Raw genomic sequence first — 8,821 nt, 5'->3', positions numbered from 1 at the left:
GGAAAGAAGTGAAGAGAGTAAGGAAGGCTGGCTCAAGAATTGAAGAGACAGTGAAAGATGAAAATGGAAGGTTGTTAAAAGGAGAGGAGGCAAGGAAAAGGTGGGCGGAATATTTTGAAAGTTTACTGAATGCTGAGGATAATAGGGAGGCAGATATAATTGCTGTTGCAGGTGTTGAGGTGCCAGTGATGGGAGATGAGAATGAGAGAGAGATTACAATAGATGAAGTGAGGAGAGCACTAGATGAAACGAGAGTAGAAAAAGCGTCTGGTATGGATGGTGTGAGAGCTGAGATGTTGAAGGAAGGGGGTGTGACTGTAATTGAATGGTTGGTGAGATTGTTTAATATGTGTTTTGTGTTGTCAATGGTACCAATAAATTGGGTTTGTGCATGTATTGTACCACTATATAAGGGTAAGGGAGATGTGCATGAGTGTTGTAATTCAAGAGGTATTAGTTTGTTGAGTGTAGTTGGAAAAGTGTATGGTAGAGTAATGATTAATAGGATCAAGGATAAAACAGAGAATGCAATCTTAGATATACAGGGTGGCTTTAGAAGAGGTAGGGGTTGTATGAATCAGATTTTTACAGTAAGGCAGATATGCGAGAAATATTTAGCAAAAGGTAAGGAGGTGTATGTTGCGTTTATGGATCTGGAGAAAGCGTATGATAGAGTTGATATGGAAGCAATGTGGAATGTGATGAGGTTATATGGAGTTGGTGGAAGGTTGTTGCAAGCAATGAAAAGTTTCTACAAAGGTAGTAAAGCATGTGTTAGTATAGGAAATGAAGTGAGTGATTGGTTTCCGTTGAGAGTGGGGCTGAGACAGGGATGTGTGATGTCACCGTGGTTGTTTAACTTGTATGTTGATGGAGTGGTGAGAGAGGTGAATGCTCGAGTGCTTGGACGAGGATTAAAACTGGTAGACGAGAATGACCATGAATGGGAGGTAAATCAGTTATTGTTTGCGGATGATACTGTACTGGTTGCAGACACAGAAGAGAAGCTTGGCCGATTAGTGACAGAATTTGGAAGAGTGTGGAGAGAAGGAAGTTGAGAGTTAATGTGGGTAAGAGTAAGGTTATGAGATGTACGAGAAGGGAAGGTGGTGCAAGGTTGAATGTCATGTTGAATGGAGAGTTACTTGAGGAAGTGGATCAGTTTAAGTACTAGGGGTCTGTTGTTGCAGCAATTGGTGGAGTGGAAGCAGATGTACGTCAGAGAGTGAATGAAGGTTGCAAAGTGTTGGGGGCAGTTAAGGGAGTAGTAAAAAATAGAGGGTTGGGCATGAATGTAAAAAGAGTTCTATATGAGAAAGTGATTGTACCAACTGTGATGTATGGATCGGAGTTGGGGGGAATGAAAGTGACGGAGAGACAGAAATTGAATGTGTTTGAGAGGAAGTGTCTAAGGAGTATGCCTGGTGTATCTCGAGTAGATAGGTTTAGGAACGAAGTGGTGAGAGTGAGAACGGGTGTAAGAAATGAGTTAGCAGCTAGAGTGGATATGAATGTGTTGAGGTGGTTTGGCCATGTTGAGAGAATGGAAAATGGCTGTCTGCTAAAGAAGGTGATGAATGCAAGAGTTGATGGGAGAAGTACAAGAGGAAGGCCAAGGTTTGGGTGGATGGATGGAGTGAAGGAAGCTCTAGGAAGCAAGAGAGCGTGCTAAAAATAGGAATGAATGGCGAGCGATTGTGACGCAATTCCGGTAGGCCCTGCTGCTGCCTCCGATGCCTTAGATGACCACAGAGGTAGCAGCAGTAGGGGATTCAGCATTATGAAGCTTCATCTGTGGTGGATATTGTGGGAGGGTGGGCTGTGGCACCCTAGGAGTACCAGCTGAACTCGGTTGAGTCCCTTGTTAGGCTGGAGGAACGTAGAGAGTAGAGGTCCCCTTTTTTATTTTGTTTCATTTGTTGATGTCGGCTACCCCCCAATATTTGGGGAAGTGCCTTGGTATATGTATGTATGTATTATTACTTGCTAAGCTACAACCCTAGTTGCAAAAGCAGGAAGCTATAATCCCATCGTACCCAAAAGGGTAAATAGCCCAGTGATGAAAAGAAAATAAGGAAACATACAGTAGTGTGCCAGAGTTTACCCTCAACCCAGAGAACTCTAATCCAGACCAGTGGAAGACCATGGTACAAAGCATAGGGCACAACCCAAGACTTAAGAACAATGGTTTGATTTTTGAGTGTCATAGAAGATCTGCTTACTATGGCTAAAAAGACGAGGCCTCTCTCCATCAAGATAGGACCAGGGAGAGCTAGGCAATGGCTGCTGACGATCCGTAGCCCACAAGGATAGTGAGATTGCAGTGGCCAAAGGAACTAATAAGTTTGAGCGGGACTCGAACCCCAGTCTGGCGATCACCAGGCAAGGGTGTTACCAACAAGCCACTTCAATCCTATTTATGAAAGATTTATCCTAATGTTGTCACTGTTCTTAAAAATTGTTCATTACTTTTCTTGCTGTTTATTTATTTCCTTATTTCCTTTCCTCACTGGGCTTTTTTTTAACCCCGTTTGAGCCCTTGGGGTTAAGGAATCCTGCTTTTCCAACTAGGGTTGTAGCTTAGCTAATAATAATAATAAAAATAATAATAATAATAATAATAATAATAATAATAATAATAATAACTGCCTACCCACCCTATCTCTGAAGCTCTTATAACTAGCTCGAGCAATCAAGAGTCCAATTGTTGGTCCCAAAGTCCACGCCACCTGATAAAGAAGAGTTAACGTATTAAATGTATTGAATGGATTATGATAGATTATTTATCATTAGCAATGAAGTTGGTAGTACATGAATGCAATTTTTTGAAAGGACAACAGCAACGACACAAAGATGATTAAATCAATAATAAAGAACAAGTGTCTAAGGTTTGGCTATATATATATATATATATATATATATATATATATATATATATATATATATATATATATATATATATATATATATATATACAGTATATATATATATATATATATATATATATATATATAGATAGATAGATAGATAGATTTATGTATATATATATATATATATATATATATATATATATATATATATATATATATATATATATATATATATATATATACAGTATATATATATGTATACATAAATAATTTCTTTTCATTTATACTCAGCTTTCCCCATACCTCAGGTAGGGAAGAGGGAAAGTAGTCATACCCTGGTGAGGTGTGTGTGTGTGCCTGTGCATATCTATCTAAATATATAGCCGTTATTTTTTAAGGATCGCGTACACTAGTATATATAATGATTTACTGATGAAGGTTTGAAATAATCGTTTGCCAATTTGATTTTTCTGCTCATAGAACTTCCTTAGTATTACAAGAGTTACCTCACCTACCCCAGAGCGTCCATTCATATGCCTGGCTCGCCAAAGTCGTCAAAGTCAATATGCAAGACCATATTGAGCCCTATTCTGCTGTTTTCCAGCAGGAGACCAATGAGCATCATGGCAAACAGATACACGAAGGTAATGACCTTGGAGGTCACGCTGGTTCCCCAAGGGTCTCCCAACGTCAGGAAGAAGAGGAGACCCAACCACAAGAATATGAGGCTGATGCTTAGTTCCAAGCCGAGGACGTTTCCTTCCTCCACTTTGAATGCCGCCAGGACTTTCGTTCTGAGAGGAGAAGAAGAGAGAAGAGACGCGCCATCAGTACATCGTTAATATCGTTCTTTAACTAGGTCAAAAGTTTTAATGTGCCGTTGCAGATTTACGATAAGTCAAACTCTAGTATCGTTGCAGATTTGCAATAACTCAAATTCTAGAATCATTGCAAGTTTTACGATAAGTGAAACTCTAGTATCATTGCAGATTTACGATAAGTGAAACTCTAGTATCATTGCAGATTTACGAGAACTCAAACTCTAATCAATTGGAAAATAACTGAGAATCAATTCCATTCCACCAATATCAGTTTCATGAGTGTTTCTGATTTTACACAAATAGTAAAAATTGAAGCTGATATGGCAAAGGTACCTACCGATTTAACACCTCTTTTTAAAGCTATCTTTCATTTTGGAATATTTACTAAGTGTAAATAAAATGAACAGAAAATAGTATTCGGAGGGAATCATGACATTCAACCCTGTCGCGTTGATAGTGTCCACTTCGCAGCAGTAAGGCCGGGAGCACACTAGCGACTCTGTGGCGCCACAAAGTCTCAGCATCGTGTGGTGGGGATGTGGTCTCCCATAGGTTTCCATTGTTTTCAAAGCCACGCCACACCTGTGGCGGGGATGAGCGACAGGGAGCCACAGTGGCTAGTTTGCGCGGCAAAACTTGAAAACAATGGAAACCTATGGGAGACCACATCCCCGCCACACGATGCTGTGGCTTTGTGGTGCCACAGAGTCGCTAGTGTACTCCCGGCCTAACTGACGTTGTGGAGAAAGTGCGTCCAGGGCAGTTCTGCCTGAAAGCAGTTGAAGAAGTACAAGATTGACCAACAGAAGACAGTGGCACTGTAAAGCATCAAGATGAAACAGGCGGCTACCATGCCTATGCCGATGCCTGGAAGGGGATTCATTTAGTTTTTATGTGATTGTTTTATATACAGTCTATACGGCCTCCTGGCAAGTACAGTGGTAACGTGTTTGCCTAGCATTCGCACGGCAGCAGATCGAGCCCCGCCCGGGACCGTAAGTTTAAGCTGTTTACTGGGGAGGGTACTGCTGTGGTAGGGCACCACAGTGGGGTGTTGGGCTTGCCCGGCTGACGTTCTGGTGAGTATTTATTCTGATGGAACTGGAACTGAAACCAGACACCTTTGCCATTTTAATATTTATACAGTATATATCATCATCATCTCCTACGCCTATTGATGCAAAGGACCTCAAAAATAAAGAATAATACAAGGACATCCCGAAATATGCATGGAAATCTCTTCTCTTTCCATGACTGACTAAATCTATAGAGGATTCATGGGATAGATGCATGAAAGGATTGCCAGTTCCTAGTCTATGTATATCATCATCAGCCGTTGCTAGTACACTATAGGACAAAGTCTTCGGACATGTCCTTCCAATCCCGTCTGTTTATGGTCTTTCTATGTCAGCCTGTACATACAATCTTTTTTAGCTCGTTAATTCATCGTCTTCTCTTAATTTCCCTGCTTTGTTTGTAATCTCTAGGGACCCATTCTGTCAGATATATTTCCTCCTCGTTTTAAGTTCCTTTTTCTCTCCATCTCCCATAGTCCAACTACTTGATCCTTGCAACTGAGACAGTACTTTATCCTATAATGTAGCCTTGTACCTCTACATCAAAGGATATTTCCTCCTCAAAACAAAGTTCCTTTTTCTCTCCATCTCCCATAGTCCAACTACTTGATCCTTGCAACTGAGCCAGTACTTTATCCTATAATGTAGCCTTGTACCTCTACATCAAAGGATATTTCCTCCTCAAAACAAAGTTCCTTTTTCTCTCCATCTCCCATAGTCCAACTACTTGATCCTTGCAACTGAGCCAGTACTTTATCTATAATGTAGCCTTGTACCTCTACATCAAAGGATATTTCCTCCTCAAAACAAAGTTCCTTTTTCTCTCCATCTTCCATAGTCCAACTACTTGATCCTTGCAACTGAGCCAGTACTTTATCCTATAATGTAGCCTTGTACCTCTACATCAAAGGATATTTCCTCCTCAAAACAAAGTTCCTTTTATCTCCCTCTTCCATAGTCCAACTACTTGATCATCCAACTGAGACAGTACTTTATCCTATAATGTAGCCTTGTACCTCTACATCAAAGGATATTTCCTCCTCAAAACAAAGTTCCTTTTCTCTCCCTTACATAGTCCAACTACTTGATCCTTGCAACTGAGCCAGTACTTTATCCTATAATGTAGCCTTGTACCTCTACATCAAAGGATATTTCCTCCTCAAAACAAAGTTCCTTTTTCTCTCCATCTTCCATAGTCCAACTACTTGATCCTTGCAACTGAGCCAGTACTTTATCCTATAATGTAGCCTTGTACCTCTACATCAAAGGATATTTCCTCCTCAAAACAAAGTTCCTTTTTCTCTCCATCTTCCATAGTCCAACTACTTGATCCTTGCAACTGAGACAGTACTTTATCCTATAATGTAGCCTTGTACCTCTACATCAAAGGATATTTCCTCCTCAAAACAAAGTTCCCTTTTCTCTCCATCTTCCATAGTCCAACTACTTGATCCTTGCAACTGAACCAGTACTTTATCCTATAATGTAGCCTTGTACCTCTACATCAAAGGATATTTCCTCCTCAAAACAAAGTTCCTTTTCTCTCCATCTTCCAGAGTCCAACTACTTGATCCTTGCAACTGAGACAGTACTTTATCCTATAATGTAGCCTTGTACCTCTACATCAAAGGATATTTCCTCCTCAAAACAAAGTTCCTTTTCTCTCCATCTTCCAGAGTCCAACTACTTGATCCTTGTAACTGAGCCAGTACTTATCCTATAATGTAGCCTTGTACCTCTACATCAAAGGATATTTCCTCCTCAAAGCAAAGTTCCTTTTTCTCTCCATCTTCCAGAGTCCAACTACTTGATCCTTGCAACTGAGCCAGTACTTTATCCTATAATGTAGCCTTGTACCTCTACATCAAAGGATATTTCCTCCTCAAAACAAAGTTCCTTTTTCTCTCCATCTTCCAGAGTCCAACTACTTGATCCTTGCAACTGAGCCAGTACTTTATCCTATAATGTAGCCTTGTACCTCTACATCAAAGGATATTTCCTCCTCAAAACAAAGTTCCTTTTTCTCTCCATCTTCCATAGTCCAACTACTTGATCCTTTGCAACTGAGTCAGTACTTTATCCTATAATGTAGCCTTGTACCTCTACATCAAAGGATATTTCCTCCTCAAAACAAAGTTCCTTTTTCTCTCCATCTTCCAGAGTCCAACTACTTGATCCTTGCAACTGAGTCAGTACTTTATCCTATAATGTAGCCTTGTACCTCTACATCAAAGGATATTTCCTCCTCAAAACAAAGTTCCTTTTTCTCTCCATCTTCCAGAGTCCAACTACTTGGATCCTTTCCACTGAGAGTACTTTATCCTATAATGTAGCCTTGTACCTCTACATCAAAGGATATTTCCTCCTCAAAACAAAGTTCCTTTTTCTCTCCATCTTCCAGAGTCCAACTACTTGATCCTTGTAACTGATCCAGTACTTTATCCTATAATGTAGCCTTGTACCTCTACATCAAAGGATATTTCCTCCTCAAAACAAAGTTCCTTTTTCTCTCCATCTTCCAGAGTCCAACTACTTGATCCTTGTAACTGATCCAGTACTTTATCCTATAATGTAGCCTTGTACCTCTACATCAAAGGATATTTCCTTTTCAAAACAAAGTTCCTTTTTCTCTCCATCTTCCAGAGTCCAACTACTTGATCCTTGTAACTGATCCAGTACTTTATCCTATAATGTAGCCTTGTACCTCTACATCAAAGGATATTTCCTCCTCAAAACAAAGTTCCTTTTTCTCTCCATCTTCCAGAGTCCAACTACTTGATCCTTGTAACTGATCCAGTACTTTATCCTATAATGTAGCCTTGTACCTCTACATCAAAGGATATTTCCTTCAAAACAAAGTTCCTTTTTCTCTCCATCTTCTAGAGTCCAACTACTTGATCCTTGTAACTGATCCAGTACTTTATCCTATAATGTAGCCTTGTACCTCTACATCAAAGGATATTTCCTCCTCAAAACAAAGTTCCTTTTTCTCTCCATCTTCTAGAGTCCAACTACTTGATCCTTGTAACTGATCCAGTACTTTATCCTATAATGTAGCCTTGTACCTCTACATCAAAGGATATTTCCTCCTCAAAACAAAGTTCCTTTTTCTCTCCATCTTCCATAAGTCCAACTACTTGATCCTTCCAACTGAGACAGTACTTTATCCTATAATGTAGGCTTGTACCTCTACATCAAAGGATATTTCCTCCTCAAAACAAAGTTCCTTTTTCTCTCCATCTTCCAGAGTCCAACTACTTGATCCTTGTAACTGATCCAGTACTTTATCCTATAATGTAGCCTTGTACCTCTACATCAAAGGATATTTCCTCCTCAAAACAAAGTTCCTTTTTTCTCCATCTTAACAGAGTCCAACTACTTGATCCTTGTAACTGATCCAGTACTTTATCCTATAATGTAGCCTTGTACCTCTACATCAAAGGATATTTCCTCCTCAAAACAAAGTTCCTTTTTCTCTCCATCTTCCAGAGTCCAACTACTTGATCCTTGTAACTGATCCAGTACTTTATCCTATAATGTAGCCTTGTACCTCTACATCAAAGGATATTTCCTCCTCAAAACAAAGTTCCTTTTTCTCTCCATCTTCCAGAGTCCAACTACTTGATCCTTGTAACTGATCCAGTACTTTATCCTATAATGTAGCCTTGTACCTCTACATCAAAGGATATTTCCTCCTCAAAACAAAGTTCCTTTTTCTCTCCATCTTCCAGAGTCCAACTACTTGATCCTTGTAACTGATCCAGTACTTTATCCTATAATGTAGCCTTGTACCTCTACATCAAAGGATATTTCCTCCTCAAAACAAAGTTCCTTTTTCTCTCCATCTTCCAGAGTCCAACTACTTGATCCTTGTAACTGATCCAGTACTTTATCCTATAATGTAGCCTTGTACCTCTACATCAAAGGATATTTCCTTCAAAACAAAGTTCCTTTTTCTCTCCATCTTCCAGAGTCCAACTACTTGATCCTTGTAACTGATCCAGTACTTTATCCTATAATGTAGCCTTGTACCTCTACATCAAAGGATATTTCC

Source organism: Palaemon carinicauda, chromosome 3, assembly GCF_036898095.1.
Source record: "Palaemon carinicauda isolate YSFRI2023 chromosome 3, ASM3689809v2, whole genome shotgun sequence".
Lineage (NCBI taxonomy): Eukaryota > Metazoa > Arthropoda > Malacostraca > Decapoda > Palaemonidae > Palaemon > Palaemon carinicauda.
This window is presented reverse-complemented; position numbering follows the sequence as displayed.